Consider the following 22,701-nt stretch of genomic DNA (forward strand, 5'->3'; position numbering starts at 1 on the left):
CCATTGAATATCAATTTACCATTATTAGCAAATGTGTATGTGTACTTTGCACATGACAATCTTAGAACACGATAATAATAATATTAAGGCCTGCTAGTGAGAGGGAGATTTCTTGTTTTTTCTAGTCTAAACCAAAATACCATGAAATATAAACCTTGTTTATTTTGGGTCTCCCGTCTCTCCCCCAAGCTGCCAATAATGTTTATGAGCAAGGTTTAGGGTCGTGGTATCAACATTCTGGGCAGGATGGCATCATTTTTTTTTTTTTCCGAAAAAGTAAAACAGGAACATCCAACTACGCGATACAATATCCAAATCTGTCCATACAATTTAGTCCTTTCTCCCTCTTTTCTTAGCACAAACTAATTGAGAGACCATTGGTTTATCACTGGTCACATTCAGTCAGCCACGATTAACATCGTTGTCTTTCAGGGATAGAGGGACAAAAAGATTCATAACTGAAATCGGTGCAAGATGAGCTTAATTAGATGGTATTTATTATCCTATCGTAGTTCCCAAATCAAATGCGTTAATCTGCATAACCAGTACCGCAGACCTTTATTCATCTTTGTCCTTCCATTTTTCAAAGACCAGATTTTGCTTTTCTACTCTAGGGGAATCGAGCTTCTGAAGAAGAGCAGAGAGATCCCGAGGCTGTTGGCTGAGAACATGACATGGCCAACTTTCTGGACCAGCTGGAGTATGAAAAGTCTGGTCTCCTGGACCCAGGACTTGTTTCTATTGCACCTCCACAACTCTTTAACTGCTCATGTCCACCTGGCTGGAAGGGAGCTAATTCTAAACCCACCTGAACATCAAGCCATGACTTGGCCATTGCCCAACAAGCAGACTGCAGTGAGAAAAATAAAAATGTCACTACTAAGAGAAAACAAGAAGTAAAAGAATAAAAACAATCAGAAAGTTGCTGATAAAAAACAACCAAAATGAAAGTTTGTTATTGTTCAAGGTGCAAACAAATAGACATTGTGATGGAAGCCATAGCATCTCAGATATGCAAAAATTAGTTAATTCTATTTAAGGATCAGAAGTATTACACACCATTGCAAATGCTACACGTGCCTCACTCTCTATATCTTGGTAACAAACCACATGAAAATGCTTATATGTATGCAGTACTTTCATACAAGTACAGCCACCTGGACAATTATTAGTGTCTAAGATATAGATTAACCCACTGTAAATAAATTTAGAAGAAAAAAACAAAGTAGAGAAGAATAATATGCTGCAAAGAAAAACAACAATGACGTATAAAAACAAAAGAATGGAAATAAAGAGACCCAAGTCCTAAAACCAGCCTATTTGATTGGCAGTAATGTACTAGTTCTAGAAGGTGATTGCCAAGTTGTGCTATACTGGCATACGGCTAGAGTGAAAATTTTGTATATACTTAGATCCCTGATTAGAGAACCAAAAAAAATTTGCCAGGTGATCTGAACCGTGCATTCTTATAAGTATGAATTGTCTCAAATTAATGCTGATACACTAGCTAGAGAAAGAATTTATCAAAATGAGCTGGTATTAGGGGCACCAGAACAAGTTCTGATGTGAGCGTCATGGAATGATTACAAACATATTATAGGTTATATGAGGTAACTTTTGTGAAAGATATAAACAAACAATTTACAGTTTTTATCATTAATCTAGACAAAATAAAAAGGACAGAAAATAATAAACATGTATGGAAAAAATTATGCATTCAGACAGGCATTATGAAGGCCTTAAATGGACTAACAGAAGGAATTACCTCCCAGTCAGTATAGAGAGGAAGCATTCACTTTAAATTGCTACACTGAGCTGTAATTACAACAGTCTCATAATTCCCACCATCATGTAGTGGCCTTCTTCTAGAGGGCAAAGAGTAAGGTATGGTTGCCCCAGTTATGGAGGCCATACACTCCTCCATTGTAATGGATTTTGCAGGTTTGGGGGTTCCAAAACTATGTTTTTCGGTTAAGATCAAATCATCCTTTATCCTTTTTATGGATTTATGGACTGCTCTCATAATACTGTCAATATATAGATCTAATTAACAACATATGCATACAGATTCATTCCCTTGACTAATGAATACAGCATAATCACCTATACCCATATAAAAAAATATATTCAAGATTTGCCTCCAACTTTTAATTAAAATAAAGTTAAGTAGCTATATTCCAGACAAATTACAGATGCGTAGAATTAGTAATAACTAAATACATATTATTGTTTATCAATCAAAAAATAAAGGAGTACTACTCACATGTGGAGAATTAGGTCACCAACTATCATAAGCTTCTCTCTAAAAGTGTCCTTCATTTGATCAGCAAGTAGATATCTAAGAACAAGTATTAAGTGTGCACCAAAACGAATCATGGATCACCATGAGGCCTGATTCAATGCATCCCTGTAATTTCAAAGTTCAAACTAAAGAAATGTACTTCTGCATGTCCATAGAAAGATGGATTCAACTAGAAGAAACAATAGTTCATATGGACTTTAGTTTGTTAACATGAGAACCCCCTTCTCTCGCTATCGTTCATGCTTTAGATCATATGTGATCTACCTTTGAATTAAACCAGCATCTATCTGATGAGATCTATACCAGCCACCCTTTTTGTCCATTTCCAAATGGATGGGTGTTAAGATTATTATTTCAAAATCCACAAGTGCAAGCAATTTGTTTTATACTTTCAGTCATAAACTTCAAGGCTTTGAGACATTTTCTTAAGCCTTGCCTCAAGTGGAGCCTAAAGGCATAAGCCTTGTACAATTTTACCTTACCATTCTCAACAAAAAATGGTTGAAAAAATGGAACAAAAAGAAAAGAGAAAAGGTTAAACCAAAGTTTAAAAGCATGGACGCATGAGGCAAGAAACTATGCATCTCCAACTGTGAGCAATTTGTTTTATACTTTCAGCCATAAACTTCAAGGCTTTGAGACATTTTCTTAAGCCTTGCCTCAAGTGGAGCCTAAAGGCATAAGCCTTGTACAATTTGTAGAAATCTGGATTAAAGATATATCAACTTCAAATGTGTGAAGAAGAAAGCACTAAGATTTTGTTTAAAAGCTAGGATTGGGTGCTGTGCATTTAACATCATAACGTTATTAATAACCCTTATATCTTAACCAAGATAATCCCACAAAAAATAAAAAAGAAAGAAAATAAATGAGTAAAAATTAAAGCTTTCCGGCTCTACATGGAACTAAAAATTAAAATAAGAGAATATTAAATTATATACACTAGGAGATTCTTCTAAGACTCCTAAAAATACAACAGAAGTCAGAGGTATGGTGAAAGTGGAATTTCAATTTAGCTATCAGTGTAATAGCTTAGTTATAAGCATTAAATAAGATCTATAGAATCTTCACCAGCTCCAAAGCATGTAAACAATAACAAATAGAGTAAGTGTAGAAAAAAAAGCTTGACTAAATTAGGAAAAAAATCTTTACATAATTCAGAATTTGAAAATATATGAAGAAAAAAATAACATCAAATCATACCCAGGCAACAAAGTAGGCACATAATATTTTATGTTTTTTTATAATTTATATAATGTGGTTTATACAATTAATATAGGCACCATTAGATCAGATCATTTATATTATTTCATATATATCTACTTTTGTTCTTGGGGTGATGTTGTATACTATCTATATTCTTTATATTTTTGGTACTTCTGCATGTCCATACAAGGTTAGTTTCAACAAGAAGAAATAATAGTTCATCTGGACTTGAGTTTGCTTACTTGAGAACTCCAGCCACTCTTTTTTGTCCACTTCCAAATGGATGGGTGTTAAGTTTATTATTCCAAAATCCCTCAAGTGCAAACAGGAAGTCCAGATTAATGCATGAGAATCACATGAGCAATGTGGAAGTAAATGGACAACAAAATTCTCCAAGAGTGCAGAAACGTCTCAATAAATGAAAATAACATCTGAAATTACAAATATAAATACAAAAACCGATTGCTATTTATTAAAAATGTCATTTGAGTTAGACTCTTGCCTCAATTTTCCGATGGTGCTCTTTGCATCCTTGAGAAGAGCTATGGGCAAGTAGATCAGATGATTAGATATAAAAAAAAATGCCACTTCAATGCAAGAAAATATGGAGCAGAATTCGTTTTACTCCCATACCCTGCCTGAATGGAGCTTCTGAAGAATAGAGAGATCCTGAGGCTGTTGGCTGAGAACATGCCATGGCCAACTTTCTGGGCCAGCTGGAGTATGAAAATTTTGGTCTCCACGACTAGGACTTGCTTTTATTTGCACCTCCATAACTCTTTAACTGCTCATGTCCTCCTGGATGGAAACGAGCTAATTCTAAATCCACCTGAACATCAAGCCATGACTTGGCCATGCCCAACAAGCAGGCTGCAGTGAAATGGACTTGCTCCAAATCTCTTTCACTGGGAAATTATCACCCCCAACAGTAGTTTGAACAAGGGTATTAAAGAAAGAAGCACAGGTAAAGGTGCCATTAGGAGAAGTAGACTAAACTCTAGTGTCCTCCAAGGATGAGAAAGAGTGACAAAGTTTGAGATGGGTTTTAACTTATAGTTAGAGACTGAATATAGATCTGCGAAAATGAAGCAGAAAGGAGTATCACCCAGCCAAAGATCTTCCCAAAAAAGCACCCTAGAGCCACAACCCACATCAAATCTGATGAGATTGAGAAAAATAGGATATACCTCTTGTATTGCTTTCCACAGAGAGCTCGAGGAAGATGTGGGGTCTAACTTTGCATCCCAGCCATTGTTCATCATCTTGTGAATACTTTCTATCACCTTATGCCACAACTTGTCTCTTTCCAATGGGAACCTCCAAAGCCATTTTCCTAGCGAGGAAGTATTCCTGTGTACTAAGTTCCCTAGTCCTAAGCCTCCCTTCTGCTTTGTTTTGCAGACTTGTTCCCACTTCACTAGATGATCCCTCTTTTCCTCCCCAGGCTTCCAAAGAAAGTCCCTCATGAGTTTTTCTAAAAGCCATGCCACTTTAGCAAGGATTCTAAAGGTTGAAAGGATTGCTCTAATCAAGGTTATTCCCCCACCTATGGATAAATAATTCCTCTTCCAAAGTGCCAACTTCCTTGTAAACCTCTCCGCCACTACCTTCCAAAAATCTTCAGATCTTGGATTCCCTCCCAATGGTTCAATGTTGGGAGGTGTTTTTGGGGAAGGTAAATACTTGTGGCATGCTTCAAAAAAGGAGGCCAAATAAATGCCTCTCCCCTCATATGTGCTCTCTTTGCTTTGCAGATGCTGAATCCCTACCCCATTTATTGATCCACTGCTCCTTTGTTTTGTTTGTTTGGGAATCTCTTTGCTCTCTCTTTGGTTGCAGGTGGAGGGCTCCCCAGAATGTAATAAGCCTCTTTGATCCAAACTTTCTAAGGCAGCCAACAAAAAGAGGGAGGGTGATGTGGGAATCAGCAAGGGCAGTGTGGACAATATGGGAGGAAAGGAATGAAAGAATTTTCAATGAAAAGCATAGACCAAAAGAGGCCATTGTGGAGGCCATAAAGATAAGAGTTGCACATTGGGTGAAACCACTCCAGCTCTTCCAAAATATATCAATTACGGATATTGTAAGAGCTTGGAATGAAGCGGCGCACACTGCAGAGATGAAGGAAAGAAAAGTGATGGAGTGGAAGCTGCCAGGTCCCAATAAGTAAAAGTTGAACTTTGATGGGAGCTCTATAGGAAATCCAGGTATGGCAGGCATTGGTGGTGTGATCAGAGACTCCTCAAACAAAGTGTTGGCTATGTACTCAGGACCTTTAGGGGAAGGTGACTCTTTAAAAGCTGAACTGTTAGCCCTACTTCAAGGGCTAAAGATCGCCAAGCAAGCTGATTTTGAGAACTTGGAAAGAGAAGGGGACTCAAAAACAGTGATATCTTGAACCAATTCAAGCAGTAATGTTCCTTGGTACTACAGACATCAGTTAAGGGAGATAGTAACCAAAGCAAAGGAACTTAAGGCCTCATTTACATGGGTTAGGAGAACTGCAAATGGAATGGCTGATTCTCTAGCTAAACAGGGAGTTCAAAAGCAAAAGCTTTTTGGGCTGTATTGTAAAATTTCTTTGTCGAAATGTCTTTGTTTTATCTGCTGTAACTCAGTTTTATTTCTCTTAATTGAATAAAATGATCATTTTTGCTGATAAAAAAAAAAGCAGGCTGCAGTGAGAAAAATAAAAATGTCAATACTAAGAGAAAACAAGAAGTAAAAGAATAAAAACAATCAGAAAGTTTCTGATAAAAAACAACCAGAATGAAAGTTTATTATTGTTCAAGGGAGGTTTGTTAGGGGCTTTCTCTAGTTGGGTTTAAATTTAGCTTGGTTTTGGTTCTGTTTGTTTGGGTTTGTTTATGCCTATCTGGGATTTCTCTTTGGGTTGGTCTTTCTCTCGGGTGATTGCTTATCACCTTCCTTACATCTTCTTTTTTATTTCAATAAAACTTTTTCCTTTGTCTTCAAAAAAATATTTTAAAGTATGGTTAAACCCATTTTAATGGTCCAAGTTTAACCCTTAACTTTATGGATAAGATCTTCTAATCTGTGTAGCTCTTCACATTTTGCCCACAGATTCAGGGAGGAATAGACCATGTGTTTATACTTTAAATCAAATGTGTTGTTTTTTAGTGAAACACTGCCTTCTTTTTCTAATTTTTACAGAGTAAGAGCTGTCTGATTAAAGTATAATCTAGCAAGAGAAAACCAAGAACGATGGGCCCATCTTCCAGATGTTTCTAGAAGGGTTCCTATAGCAGGGTGGTTGGTGGAATAGAGGACCAAAGGGACCACTGTATATAGATTCTAGTTCTGCAAGTTGCCTGCATTTTCCTAATATCCTTCTTCCATGATCAGATCTTTTTCAAAAATGGCCTGCCATTCCAAATTATCTTCAAAGTTTAAATTATATACAAAATAATGCTGAACAAATATGCAGACAAAAGATCCTACTAGTGTATGAACCAAATTAATTGGATCTGCTTCTTACCTGTCAAACATTTTGAACTGAAAGCCAGTACTACTAATTGGGGCTTGTTACACAGTGCAATCACCTTATCAGGTACCTCTTGGCACCTTTGAAAGAGTGGAAGCATCCTTCAATTTCTATTCCTTCAGCCTTTGAATTTTATTTCTTTTTCCATTGGAGCCAATGAATTTCTTATAATAATTAAAGAGGAATGCTAAAAAAGAATATCGTTCTTAATTTGGGTGAGTTACAGATGGCTACCTTGAAGGGATGGGAGATTCATCATATGGATGGCCGAACCCTATAGGAAGGTTGGGCGAAATTTCAAAATTTCTTTACTCCCATCCGGGAATCCTATTCCCAATTTAGAAAATTGCATTTTCAAGGTTCGTTCTTGTAACCAAACCGGACCAAATCTGAAACCAAGTTTAGGGAGGGATATACCTGATACGGAATCCATGCAAGAAGCTCCTCCCAACGTAGGTGTTCACGCCAAAGAGTGTACCAAATCCTCCCTCCATTGAAGATGACACAGCTTAGGATGAGGTAGGATCAGCAGGTAGTTCTTCACCAAGAACTTGTGATTCTTTAGCAAGAATCGAATGGGGTAATGAGCAAAACTTCAAAATTGTTTCTTCTAGCAAGAAACAATATCAAGATCAAATCTTGATCGGATCCAAGAGCTAGAGATCGAGCAGGGCAGGGCGGCAAGAGCAGGAAGAAAAAGAACTGAAGGCAAGATCAGTCTAACTGAGTTGTCTTCTCTCTGTGTTGTGTGTCTTTTTCAAGTCCGACCTGCTCTCTATTTATAACTTTAAAGAGACAACCTCCTAATCTGATTAGGAGTTTCCTGAAAGTGGATAAGAGTTATCCTCTTATCCTTATTTGTTGATCCAAACCCATATCTGCCCCGACTTAATTAATCCAATTAACCCAATTCGAAATGGGATTTTAGGCCCATTAAGCTTTCAGGCTCACTTCCTTTAAATGTTGGCTAACTTGGCTCTCTTTGTATGGCATGGGACCCTAACATTGATCTACACATCAACCACATGAGTTCAGCCTAGCCTCTTTTACAAGGCCTGGCCGAATTCACTGCTGAATATAGTGAACCCCTGAGTCCATCACCATGGGCCCATTAGGGCCCAACATTTACACTAAATGGTCATTGGGTCCAGCCATCTTATGAAGGCCCAAGGACTGTGGGCAGATGCAAGATTAGCCCATCAAGTATAACCCTCAATGGTCTCACACTTAACCTTTCAGCCCTTAATGATCAAACACTGCCTGACAAGAGAGGACCTCTCCCTCGGCTGCAAGGTATAGTGCTACACTCTCTACTCACATGGATCCCGAGAATTAAAACCTTTTGCAAACATTTTAAAACTATAATATATGTAAGTATATCTCTATATAAATATATTTTGCAAAACCAAATTTCACACATTTGAAATCCATTGCCGGCAGTTTAAGTTTCCATAAGAGAGAGTGCATTTTCCCGATCGTTCACTTTGTCCTACAAAGGGGTTGATCCTGTCACTATGATCACCCACTCAGATGAATTCTCAGACTGTCCCAACATACCAAAGTTTTGACCCCCTCTAAGGATCTCATTGATTGGCACATCAAAGACAGCCCAATCCGACACCTAGTGTAGTATCATAATCGAGTCTAGGGGTCAGGTGTAACATTTCAGTTTTGCCCATCTATCTCCAATGTCCAGGGCAATACTAGAATTTTGGTCCAGTTCAAGGTTTCAAGAAAACCCACACTACATGTACCTCAGGTCTCACCCTAGTAGTTGAGACAAGCCACCCCAACCAACTTGGCAGTACACCAGTGTCAGCCATGGCAGGATAAATCTCCCTAGATCTATCCAACGAATGTGAAGATTCTAAACTAACATGAGTCTCATATGTGTCCAGTTTAAGGGAATTATAAAGAAATACACCACGATAACATGATTCAAATATGTACTTTATTCATTTACAATAAATGCTATAATGTACATCATGCTGATTGGAGCTAAGGGCATACATTGTCTAACATACCCTATACTTAGGGTGTGCTAACACTTGGCCCTTGAACTTCTATAGTGCAACACTCTGGGCTGTTGGGAGTGTAAAGGCATTTTTGTCCTTTTATATATTTTTGTATTAGGGCGCCTAGTCATGGGCTTAATTGTAATTTTATTCATTGTGTTTAAATGAAATCTTTCTAGGTGTGAACAGTAACACACCTAATGTTCTTGACAAAACTCCTCTTCTTCTTCTTCCTTTATCACAAACTATCTTTTAACTTGGTATCAGAGCAACTTAAGATCAAGGAAATCATTTGTTGTTGGTTGTGACTTAGAGACAGACTTGCTGACATTAGCACGCCGCCAATTGACGTCAACAGTTTGTACAGTCAACGGCATCCCAATGTGTTTCTGACGCATGTTGGTGACCTCGGTTTTAGAGGAATTTTGATGTACGTTTCATGGTAGGTTGAATCCGTTTGATAGGGTTGTTCACGAGTCGGGTTGGGTCGGTTTATTGGGGTTTTCCCAACCAACCCGACCTGGTCGGGTTACCTGAGGTGGAAATCGCAACCGACCCACTGATAAGCAAAACCGACCTAGTCGGTTTGAGTCGGGTTGGGTCGGTTTGGGTCGGTTTCGGTTTTGCTCCTGTACAAAAAGGACAGAGAAGCCTAGAACTAGAAGGAATTTTATTTGAGAAGATGGGAGAGTTGGGAGAGCCAAGTTCAAAAATCAAATGATGTCTTGAGTTGAGGACTTGAGGGGGCGGACCAAGTTAGAGAATAGAAGAGAAGACAAAAGTTATCAATAAAATAGAAAGTCAAACTGTTTTATAGAAAGAAGGCTGAAATATTTATATTTCAAGAAACTTTCTAAATTCTAATCTAGGTAAAAAAGAACACCTAATTCTAATTGTAATTGCCTAATGGGTTGCCTATTTGGTGTAAAAGACTATAGAAACTATGATAGATACAATTTAGGTAAAAAAGGACACCTAATTCTAATAGAAGACAAAAGTTATCAATAAAATAGAAAGTCAAATTGTTTTATAGAAAGAAGGCTGAAATATTTATATTTCAAGAAACTTTCTAAATTCTAATCTAGGTAAAAAAGGACACCTAATTCTAATTGTAATTGCCTAATGGGTTGCCTATTTGGTGTAAAAGACTGTAGAAACTAGGATAGATACAATTTAGTTAAGTAGGAACTAGAAGACTAGTTAAGTAGGAACTACCGAACTAGAAGACTAATTGGTTCGGTTCGGTTTGGGTCGGTTTCGGTTTTCACACAAGAAAACCGAAACCGACCTGATATATCGGTTTATGAATTTGCCCAACCCAAAACTGACCGGTGCTGATGAAAACCCGGCCGAGTCAGGTTGGGCCGGTCCGGGTTGGTCGGTTTGGTCGGGTTGGACCTTCTTATGAACAGCCCTACCGTTTGAGATCTAGAGTTTAGGGCTGCCTTTAAAACCTCACCACTTTTCTTAGGGCTTGTATGCTTGTATGGTGGGTTGGATGCCTTTAAAACCTCTTGTGCTTCAGTCATGGGAAATTTCTGAGACTGCAAGAAGTGGTCCCCAATTTTTTGGATCCCTAAAATATTTTTGAGAATTTTTTTCCTCCACTGTTTTGTCGCCAGCACCTATTTTTCCCTTGTTTTATTGTTGTAATCCGTGTTCAACCTTTTGGGTGCCCATCTGGTGTTGGGATACAGTGGTGTTGGTGAGAAAGGTTGTTTTGAAGGGGTTATGATCAATGGGCTCACACGAAGATGTTAGTGTGCCTACCAATGTTCTCCTAAGAGGTAATGATAATGCTGGAGGGCAGATTACTACTGTAAAACTTGATGGAACAGGTTTCCTTGAATGGTCCCAAACAGCCAAACTTACAATCGGTGGAAGAGGTAAGCTTGGGTTTATTACCGGAAAGGAAGCTAAACCAAAGCCCGAAGATCCAAATTATTCCAAATGGGAGTAGGATAATCTGTTGGTTATGTCATAGCCTGTATGCAACAACCACCAATCTTATGGTTGAACACATTTGGGTAGGTCATGTGGACAGTGGACTAAAATTGTTTCATATGGTTGGACACATTTGGGTCAAGTACTGTGAAGAAACTCCCTGATGTACCATTTTATTGTAGTCCTTATTGTATTGTTTTCTTATTTATTATTATTTTCACTTCAGCCCTGCAAGGGCCTCTCTATAAATTCTCTAAATCATGTTGCCCTACAAGGGCCTCTCTGTAATTTCTGCAATTTCAATTTCTATATAAAGGACCCTTGGGGTAGGGTCAAATCATCCATTCTTCATCCCCAGAATTTTGTATTCTGCTCTGGGTCTGTTGACGGTATCAGAGCAGGCTGTTCTTTCCTTGCACATTCGTTGGGCATATTAGGGTTTCTGTTCTCAGGGTGTTTTTGGCTGGTGTTAGGGCTCTTCTAACCCTTGTTCCTCTTGAAGGCTTCTGTCTGGAAGGATTTCTGACCAGCTGTGTCGCCCAGGACCTTCTTCTTTCTCTCAGAAAATCAGCAGAAGCTGACAAGTCTTGGAGGAGTTCTGGTCTTCTCTCCTGGGTGGCAGCAGTTTTGTTTTCTTCCTCTGACAGTGTACTGAACTTTCCTGGGCGGCAGCAGCTTTTCTCTCTGTGGTTCAGTTTTGAACAGTCACAGTTTAAGGAGTCTCAACAGTCTGGCTGCTTCCTCCCTTAACAGCAGCAGTATTCGAACCTGGTTTCTTTTTCTAACTGAGGAACTTCAACAGACATCAGGTCCTCTCTTCAAACTGATCTGGAAAACTTCTCATTTCAGGTTGGTGCATCACACTATTGTCATAGGCGCTTGTTATCAGTCCTTGGAACCCTAGTTTTTGTGATGCCCTAGGGTATTTTCTTCTCTTGGTTATCAGTCCTTGGAACCCTAGTTTGTGCTGCCCTAATTCTGTGGTGTTTATTGGAGGATTTTTTTTATTCTTCTCTAAAGTTTCCTGCTGAGGTTGCCTTGGATTTGTCTGTATTTCATACCTCAGCCCTCATTTTACTTTTCTGAAGAATACTGTGTTCAGCTGAAGTAAAATTTCTGCCTTGTTCATTGCTGATTTGAGTTCTTTTCCAACATCAGTACTGCTATTCTGGGTTGTTTTTTTGCTCATTTATGATGACTGAAAAGGTTGATTTTCTACCTGTAAAATTTGATGGAACTAACTACAATATGTGGAAGTTCCATTTTGATTTCTATGTTAAGGGAAAGGGACTTGAAGGTTACTTGAATGGGACTGTAAGTAAACCTGATGAGGTTGAGGCTGATAGTAAAGTCTATACACAATGGAAGCTCGACAATCCCTGCCTATGAGATGTATGCCTATTTGAAAAAGGTTTATCATCAATCCAATATGTCACGGCAATACCAGATTGAATCTGAAATCTTTGCTTATTGCCAGTGGGACAAAAAGATACAAGAATACTATTCAGGCTTTATTGATCTCTGGGCTGAATATGAACTTGTTCATACTGAACCCTTTGATCCCGTTGAATGTGTCAAGTATTTGTAGTAACATTTTGAAAATAGGAAAAGTTAACTAATTTCTCATGAGGCTGGGACCCGAGTATGAAATAATCAAGTCAAATATTTTGAGTAGAGGAACTCTTTCAGACTTAGACTTTGTGATGGGAGAGTTGTTGAGGAAAGAAACTAGACTCCTAACTGCTGCAAACATAGAAGGGAAACATCCTAATTCAGGGATTGATACTGTTTTTCTTGCACGAGGGAATAAGAAATCTGGTGGAAAAGACCCTTCTAAAACTCAATGCTATGAATGTAAAGGATATGGACATATAGTCTCTCACTGCAAAAAGAAGAATGTTTGCACATATTGCAAACAACATGGACATATCATTCTAGATTGCCCAATTCATCCACCCAAGGGACCCATGAAGAAGAATCAGCCATGAGTTTATCAAGCGTCTGAGGGATTTGTGTCTGATACCCCTATTGCTAAGGGAGAATCCTCTGCTTCCATGAATAAGGAAGATATACAACAACTGGTATCTTCTGCCATCTGATCTGCCTTTTCTGCTCTCGGCCTATCTGGTGAGTTCTCCAGTTATTGCTCTTCTCCCATTTGGATAATTGATTCTAGTGCTACAAATCATATGACTGGAGCCTATCCTGAACGTTCAAACAGATTGTTTGAAACCAACCATAGACACATTGCCACTGCTAATGGTGAGAAACTTGACATCATTGGGAGTGATGACTTGTTTATCAAACGTTTTTCCCTCAAATTCCTTGTCCCTTGCTAAAACCTTCCTTGTTCCTAAACTTACTGTCAACCTTATTTCAGTTGGCCAATTAGTTGATGAATGTCATATTCTAACCTTTTCTTCTGATGGTTGTTTGATTCAGGACCAGTGCACTGGGAAGATGAAAGGGAAGGGGCATAGGATGGGCCTCTTGTTTGCATTGGAGTCTGAGAAATCCCCATCAGCATCATCCTCTGCTTTTTTGAGCTCTTCTACATTGAGTCCAGTTTTGATTCAAAGAAACTATGTTTGGGATTTGTGGCATAAACGCTTGGGCCACCCAAATTCCGATAAACTTAAATACTTATTTGATTATGGTTTTATTAAAACAAAATTCTTTCTATGAAATCCTTTGATACATCTTGTGTTTCTTGTTGTTTGAGTAAGAGTCATATTTTACCATTCACTCACCGAGTTGAACATGCTACTTCGCCTTTTGAAATTATTTATAGTGATGTTTGGACTTCTTCTGTTGTTTCTCGGATGGGATACAAGTATTTTGTGCTATTTATTGATGATTGTACCAGGTACACTTGGATCTACTTTCTCAAACACAAATAAGAAGTTTTTCCAACCTTTAGGTTGTTTCATGACATGGTTCAAGTTCGTTTCCAAGTGAATGTGAAAACCTTACAATGACAAAGATTTTTTGGCTTACTTGAAACATCATGGCATACAAGTCCAACGATGCTGCCCAGACACTCCTCAGCAAAATGGTGTGGCAGAAAGAAAGAATAGTTACATTCTCAGTGTTTTAAGGACTCTCCTACAAGAATCACATGTGCCTCCCACATTCTGGGTTGAGGCCACTAGCACTGCAGTATATTTGATAAATTGTATCCCATCATCTGTGCTTGCTAACATTTCTCCTCATCAAAAGATGTTTGGATCCCCCCCCCCCAATCATTCCCATCTTCATGTCTTTGGGTGTCTATGCTTTGTTCATCTTCCTCCTCGTGAACGTTCAAATCTTTCAGCTCAGTCTGTCATTTGTGCTTTTGTGGGGTACAGCCCGAACCACAAGGGATTCATTTGTTACGATCCCTCAACACGTCAAATTCGTATTTCTCGAAATGTGATTTTTCTTGAGCATATCTCCTTTTTTTTTTAGGAATTGCCAAGTTATCTGCACCCTCTGTTTCAGTTTTGCATGATTTTGAACAATAGGATACTCCATCATCAACTACTAAGAAGGAACTTCTCGTCTTCTCTTGCAAGCGGGTTCATGGTCCAACTCCTATGCCTATGACCCCTCTTCCTCTTGGTCTGGACCCCTCGTTCATCACAGACAACCTTGTAAGTGATGCCCCAGTTTTAGATTCCTCAATTATTCCTCCTGTTCCTTTACGCCGTTCTACTTGTATCTCTAGACCACCTGACTGTTATGGTTTTCCTTCAAACAATAGCTCCCTCTCTGCTGTTTTGACCTCTACAGATATTCCCCGTTCTTACCCAGCAGGCTAGTAGTAGCCCTTAGTGGCAAGAAGCCATGGATGCAGAGATTCAAGCTTTGCATGAGAATGACACCTGGGACCTTGTCCCAGCACCTTCAAATGGCTCTATTATTGGGAGAAAATGGGTCTATTCCATCAAGATGAAATCTGATGGGCCTCTAGACCGTTACAAAGCCAGGCTTGTGGCACAGGGATATAAGCGGGAGTATGGCATTGACTATGAAGAGACTTTCACTCCAGTAGCCAAGATTACTACCGTCCATGTTCTTTTAGCCCTCTCTGTTGCTCACTCTTGGGCAATCTTTCAACTAGATGTCAAAAATGCCTTTTTACACGAGCATCTAAAGGAAATAGTATATATGAAACCTCCTCCAGGGTACTGTAGTGATCCCTCCCTCGTTTGTTGACTAAAGAAGTCCCTCTGTGGGCTCAAGCAAGCCCCTCGATCTTGGTTTGAAAAATTCAAAGATGTTGTCGTGCAAGTTGAATATAGCCAAAGTGCATCGGACTATTCTCTCTTTGTTCAGAAAAGACCCCAGGGCCTTACCATTCTCTTACTTTATGTGGATGACATACTATTGACTGGAGATGATATAGAAGGAATCCAGGACCTCAAGTCTCTTCTCCATAGTTCCTTCCACATTCAGGATCTCAGCCCCCTTAACTATTTATTGGGACTTGAAGTCCAACGAAGCTCCTGAGGTTATTTCATCTGCCAACACAAGTATGCCTCTGATCTTGTTAAGTTGGCCAACCTCAGTGATAATAAACATGTTGACACTCCCTTGGAGTTGAATGTCAAATTATCCAAATCAGAAGGCTCCCTGCTTCCTGATGCTTCCCTCTATCGGCAGCTTGTAGGGTCTTTCATCTATCTGACCATGACTCATCCTGACAACTCACATGCAGTTCAAGTTGTTAGTCAGTTTGTCTTTGCACCTCATCAACCTCATTTGATTGTGGTGCATCGGATCATCTACTATATTCGAGGTTCTTTATCATAGGGTCTTTTCTTCTCTTCATCTTCTTCTCTCCAACTGAAGGCCTATGCTGATGTAGATTGGGCTGGATGCCCCGACACACGGCACTCCACTACCGGGTGGTGCGTTTTCATGGGTGACTCTCTAATATCATGGAAATGCAAGAAACAACAGACTGTTTCCAAGTCCTCTACGGAAGCAGAGTACAGGGCAATGTCATCTATTTGTAGTGAAGTTGTTTGGCTTCAATCTTTGTTTCTGGAGTTAGGTCATTCCCCTCCTACACCTATTCCTCTGTATGCGGATAACACTAGTGCTATTAAGATTGCCTCTAATCCTATCTGTCATGAAAGGACGAAGCATATTGAGGTGGACTGCCACTTTATCCGCGATCTGTTTCTTGCAAACTCTATCTCTCTCCCTCATGTTGCCTTTGATATGCAAATTGCTGACATCTTCGCAAAGGCCATGACAAGATCTAGACACTTATCTCTAGTAAGCAAATTGATGCTCATGCCTCTGCATTAGTTTGAGGGAAAGTGTGAAGAAACTCCTTGATGTACCATTTTATTGTAGTCCTTATTGTATTGTTTTCTTATTTATTATTATTTTCACTTCAGCCCAGCAAGGACCTCTTTGTAAATTCCCTATATTGTGTTGCCCTACAAGGGCCTCTCTGTAATTTATGTAATCTCACTTTCTATATAAAGGACCCTTGGGGTAGGGTCGAACCATCCATTCTTTATCCTCAGAATTTTGTATTCTGCTCTGGGTCTGTTGATATCCCCTACATGACCTGCTTTATTTCTGCCATGTGAACTAAAAAATGTGACCAATCTTAACCATCCATTGGATCAGTCACCTGTTAACTACCCCAACTGACATCAGTCCCATACCCTCATTGTATTGAAATTTTACTTGAATTATAGGAGCCATCCAGAGTTCAAATTTTCTATTTTAAACACAGACACATACAAAGAATAAGGGTTTACTTTGACCACTATTCTTTTGCCCTGGCCTGTTCAAGATGGACATCAACTAAGTCAGCTGGGTCAATGGTCCAACTAAGTTGGCTGGGTCCATTTGGTGTGTGCATACAATATAACAGAGTAAACAGGGAAGGGCAGCCAATTTACATAACATGATACATTCTCATATTTAGTTTGCATCCAACTTCTCTTTTAATTCTTTTAATTAGAGATTGGAAAATATGTTAAAATATGAATGTTATCATATTAGGCAACTTGTTTATTGTCTTAATCCCTTTTATATATTGTAGTTTGAAATTCTCACAGGCTTGAAGGTAAATCTGGCTAAGAGCTTGCTGATTGGGGTAGAGGAAATAAGGAAGGAGATGGATCAGTTTGACGCAGTTTTTGAACGCCAAGTTCGAGAGCTGCCTTTCCTTTATGTGGGTCTTCCTGTAGGGTCTAAAGTTTTTGCAGCAGAAGTATGGAGACCAGTAATTGAGAGAGTGAAGAGATTGGAGGGCTGGAAAGCAAAATATCCTTCTCGGGGGGGGGGGGGGGGGGGGCAGAATTACACTAATTAGGAGTGTTCTAACTAGTTTACCAACTTATTATCTATCTTGGCTGAAGATTCCAGCAAAGATTACGGAAAGAATTGAGAAGCTTCAGAGTGATTTTTTGTGGGAAGGGACTGGCAGATTAAAGAAGCTTCACCTGGTGAAGTGGGATAAGGTGTGTAGGCCAAAAAGAAATGATGATTTGGGTATTAGGAGGGTCAAAATCTTTAACAAGGCTCTCTTCGGCAAGTGGCTGTGGAGGTTTTGGCTAGAGAGGGAGAAGGATTGTAGTGGGAAGTATGGGCTGGTGAGGTTTGGGTGGGAGTCAAGGGAGGTTTCCAACTCTTACGGGGTGAGCGTCTGGAAAGGGATATTGCGGTTCAATCAAGAGTTCAAAGCAGTCAGGTTCAAGTTGGGTGATGGGTCGAGGATAATACTTTAGGAGGATGAGTAGTGTGATGTAGGGAAGATGTGTGAGGTATGCCCAAAGTTGTACAGGCTGACTGAGCATCACACAGAAGTTGATTAGTGTTTCGAAATGAGGGGAGAGCAGATTGTTTGGTGCCCCAAATTCAGAAGATCATTGCTGGATATATTCAGCTGTTGGAAAAGTTACATCTGTTGCAATGTATTCAGCTGTTGGAAAAGTTACAGAAGGTTGAGGTTTCACCCTTCTTGAAGGATGGACTGTGGTGGAGTGGAAAGAGTGCAGGAACGGGGTGTTCACTGTGAATCCTTCTACTTGGCGATGGTGAAGGATCAGCTGGTCTCAGATCAGGTGGGGGGAGTTTGGGGGAACCCTATTCCACCTAGAGTGGAAGCATTTGCCTTGTTGGTTGCTTGGGATAGTGCTTTAACAGTTGACCACCTAGAAAGTACGGGTTTCTCCTTAGCAAATGTATGTGTTATATCGCTTTATGTTGTTCGGATGAAGAGACTGTTTTCCGCTTATTCTCCTCTTGTAAGGATGCACAAATTATTTGGAAATTCTACTCCTCTCTATTTGGGCAAAGAGTGTTTCAGCCAAGGTCAACAGCAGGATTTTTTTTCTTCTTGGCCAAGATTTGCAGGAAGCAGGAAAGCAAGGATAGTTTGGAGCTGCATCCCCTTTGGTATGTGTTAGATCTTGTGGAATGAAATAAATAAAAGGCTTTTTGAAGACAAAGCTAAAAGTACTGAAACTCTGGTGGGGAAGCTGGTAGCGGACTGGGTTTGGGTGCTCCAAGATTTTGATCAAGCCAATAGATCAGATTCGGTGGAGAATTTCTGGAATGTATTGGAAATTCATACCTATGTAATCTGTTTCAGTTTCTGGTTCAGTCTATGTATTCTAGACCATAGTTATTTTTGCTTTGAATTGCTGGGTGCCATCTTGCCACCTATCGCCTTTGGATTGTATCTGTTTAATGAATTTTCTTATTATTCTTCGAAAAAAATGTTATATGGCTTCCATTAGAAGATTCTGTTTGGGAGGCAACCAATCTCAAAACGATTTTACTTTGAAGTATCTTCTTTTCATAAATAACTTTGAAGGATCTATTTTCCTAATTCAAGATGGAGAAACTCTATTTTTTATTTAGAACCATGCTACAAACATAGTAGATAGAAAAAAATGTCACACTAAAATAACCAGTTTGTCAAAATCATCATTTCTAGACAGACATAAAATATTTGGAGCACCATAACGTATAGACCATCATTGAATTGGCCTTGTATAGTGAAGACAACCAAAATACAAAGAAAGGGAAGGAAAAAATAAGTAAAGAACAAATTTACCTTTACCGAGCCTAGCCACCGTCTACACTTGATTTTTACAATCAATTTTTTACCCAACTTCTGAACTCGATGATAATGATCATAATGCAGGTGGCTGCATGACCCCACTGGACCAATCATCACAGTTCTGACGATTCATCTTAGGGTTCCCCTTCAGTTCAAATACATGAGAGGATACTCTATCAACGTTGTAGTCCGCCATTGATGCTCTGCTGCTTTTCTTGAATTCAATCGATTTTGGCTTTCACTTCCTCAAGCATGGCGCCCACGCGACACCCCATTAAGTCCAGAAGATTCTAAGTCAGGTGTGGGCCCAATACTTCAAGCCCAGCTTAGCCGCATTATAATATAATATATTCTTAAATATATAATACGTTTAATTTATAACATATTATATTATGTATTATATATATTTAATATTATATATTTTATGAATTATATATATATATATATATGTAAATATATTTTATTAATATTAAATTTATTATTTTATATAAAATATAAAATTTTGTAACATATAAATATTTGTCAACACGTGCCAATACACATGAATCAAGTATGAGAGGATGTGGATATCTTTCTTTCGGGCCTTAGGCTTGGGTTCGGGCTTAAAGATTTAGGCTTGATGGTCAGGCTGGATTCTTGGGCTTGTGCATTTTCTGTTGATAAAGAGGCAAAGCCCAGTTTGACCCATGAATAGGTCTAGTACGTATGTATGTTTTGTCGGTTTGGTTTTATTGATTTATAAATGGTTAAATCAAAATTGATTTGATCTGGTTAGGTTGGGAAATTGTTAAATCAAAACCCACCATAAATACTACAAAATTGACCAACTCGAGTTGAGTTGGGTCGTGTTGGTCAGTTTCATAGGTTTAATGAACAACCTAGCTGGAATTAATTATTATTATTTTTGTATTGTAAAAAATTATTAAAAGTAGTATATAAAGTATAGTTAATTATTAATTATTTAAAATGTTAAAATATAAAATAACCATTTACTCTTATGTGTTTTTATTGTTTAGCTTTCGCTTAACAAAGCCTGTGCATCGCATTGGCCCCTGTTAGGTGCAACTTGAACATATTGGGTTGGGTTAAGGGTCAATCCAATCCTAAGTCTCAAAAGGGTCAATCCAATCCTAAGCCTCAAACCTCAAGCTCAAGCTTGATCCAATTCGAGGTTAAGCCCGAGTTTACCAACATAGGCCCAACTTAACCTACCCTACCAGTGGGTATCCACTCCTACCACCTCGATAGGGTAGGTTTTTTTGTTTGAAGGATGGGTTTTGGGGCAAGTCAAGTTTGGGGATTTTACAACCCGTATGTTACGGGTAGGGTACAAAATTAGGCTAAACTCGACCCCCTCAACCTGCATATTGTTGGAAAGTATATAAACTTTATGTATTGGGTGTTGAATTTAATAATATTTTGAATCAGATGTAAAGGATAATTGATAGTTTGTGTTTTTTTACATCTTAATCAAATATTTGAAAATTTTGTTATTTATTTATGTTATTTTACCCATTTATTGCTTTTATATAATAAGAAATAATAGAAAATTAGATGATGGTTTTAAACCCAACCCACTCCTACCCTTGAATACGGGGAGTGTTTTGCATTTTTATGTGGGGGGAGGGGTTTGGATTCTCAAAATCCAACCCACTAAGTGGGTAGAGTATAGAATTTACAAAATCCTCTCTGAACCCACTTTGTTGTCATCCTTACTCGGGCTAGGCTTGGGCTTAGACATATTGAGTTTTGTAACTCAATTTCCAAATAGAATATGTTGATAATATACAGATATATCATAAAATGTTGGGCAAGCTTAAACTGTATCAGACCAATATCTGATACCTCAACCTAAGCCCAATCTAAATTTAGTTTAGGCCCTTTTTTTTTTTTTTGTCAAGCCCATCTTAAAGTTCAAAAGCTTAAACCCAACTTTTGATTGAATTGAGTTGGACTTGATTTTTTTTTTTGTTGACCAGCCACACATCTCCTTTTTGGACAATCTTCCTTCCAACTAGGATACTTTTTCATCCTCGGGAGCCAGAGGAGGGGATGCCATCCCTTAGGAATTTTTTTATTTTTAATGTATTTTCCTTTTATTATTTGGGCCCACAAGCTATTTTCACATGAAGCGATTCTCCATGCAAGCTATGCAAGGTTAAAACAACAGAGGTGCCTAAAGCCTAAACCCCCATTAAGTTTGTTTCTTGTAATTGTGTTCCAATCCACTCAATGAATTTTGCTTCTATTATTTCATTCTTGCCCCACCATAGGGTCCTTTGGAGTTTATTTATTTCTCCATACCTTTTTTTTTTGGATTAGGAAACATGACATAGCGTAAGCTAGAATAGCTGCTACCACGGATTTCAACAAAATGTCCTTCCCTACTTGGCTTAGGTACTTCTCATTCCAAGCATTCATTTTGCTTCGAACTCTCTCCACCAGCTAAGAAAAAATATTTGCTTTGGTTCTACTAAAAGAGGTAGGTTGTCCAATATATTTGGAGAGGCTCCTTATCAGCTTGACTTTGAGGCTCTTAACGATGATTGTCATGAATTTTGGGGTGGGTTCTGGAGCTAAAAAAGACTACAGACTTAGTAAAATTCGCTTGTTGACCAGAGGCCCTTTCATATCCAAGGATCAAAGTATTGACACGTATCGGCCGATATGTATCACTCCGGGACCCCTCCGATATGCCCCTACAATGGGTGTATCGGGGGTCTGACCGGTTCAGGGGGTGGAGGAGCCCTAAATCGGCCCCCTAAACTGGTTACGAAAAAAACAACAAAAAGCAGTATTGATTCTCCCAATACGCCCCTACCGACGTATCGACATTTTGAACCTTGTTCATATCTTTGAATGACTTCCACCACACGGGCTCCTTCCTAAAGAGAGACTCTTGTGAATATATAACTATCATCTACAAAAAATAGGTGAGAAATGATGGGGCAGTGAGCATTTAATCTTATACTTGATATTAAAGAGTTTTGGACCAGCCCATTTAAGTTTGTTGAAAAAACTTCATAGCACATGAGGAAAATATAAGGAGATAAAGGGTCCCCTTGACTGATTCCTCTTTTTGGGAATGTTTTTTCTATGGAAGTACCATTGACTAAAATATGATAAGATACTGTGGATACACATTCCATCACCCATTGGACCCACCTTAGACCAAAACTCAATTTAAGGAGAACCCTCTAAATAAAATCCCATTCTAATCTGTCATAAGCCTTGCTCATGTCAAATTTAAGAGCCATCATGCCTTTTGAGCTTTTAGATATTTTCATGTGATGGATTAGTTCATGGACTATGAGGATGTTGTCACTTATCATCCTTCCTAGAATGAAAGTACTTTGGTTTAGGTTGATGATATAATCAAGATAGGGCTTTAACCTATTTACTAACACTTTGGCAATGATCTTGTAGGTTGTATTACAGAGGCTAATAGGTCTAAAGTGGGCTGCACAATCTGGGTTCTTTACCCTAGGGATTAAAGTAATGTGGGTAGAGTTCAATTCTCTTGATAGGTGCCCGGATTGGAAAAAACCTTTTACCACATTGATTACATCTTCCTTAACTATTCTCCAATATTTTTGGTAGAAGAAATTAGGAAGACCATCTGGCCTCAAAGCTTTCCTAGAATCCATTT

At 38.8% G+C, this 22,701-nt stretch overlaps 1 long non-coding RNA gene across 1 annotated transcript; it reads right to left on the reverse strand.

Moving 5' to 3' along the window:
* Positions 1 to 239: 239 nt before the first annotated feature.
* LOC148842166 (uncharacterized) lies at positions 240 to 19,345 on the reverse strand. The gene is made up of 3 exons (XR_016103290.1): positions 19,047 to 19,345; positions 2,264 to 2,407; positions 240 to 850 (listed from the first exon to the last, which is right to left on the reverse strand). It is a non-coding gene; the product is annotated as an uncharacterized LOC148842166 (long non-coding RNA).
* Between the last annotated feature and the right edge of the window lie 3,356 nt (positions 19,346 to 22,701).

This window comes from Nelumbo lutea, chromosome 8, assembly GCF_056320005.1.
Source record: "Nelumbo lutea isolate HS-2025 chromosome 8, American lotus-T2T, whole genome shotgun sequence".
NCBI classification, from domain to species: Eukaryota; Viridiplantae; Streptophyta; class Magnoliopsida; order Proteales; family Nelumbonaceae; genus Nelumbo; species Nelumbo lutea.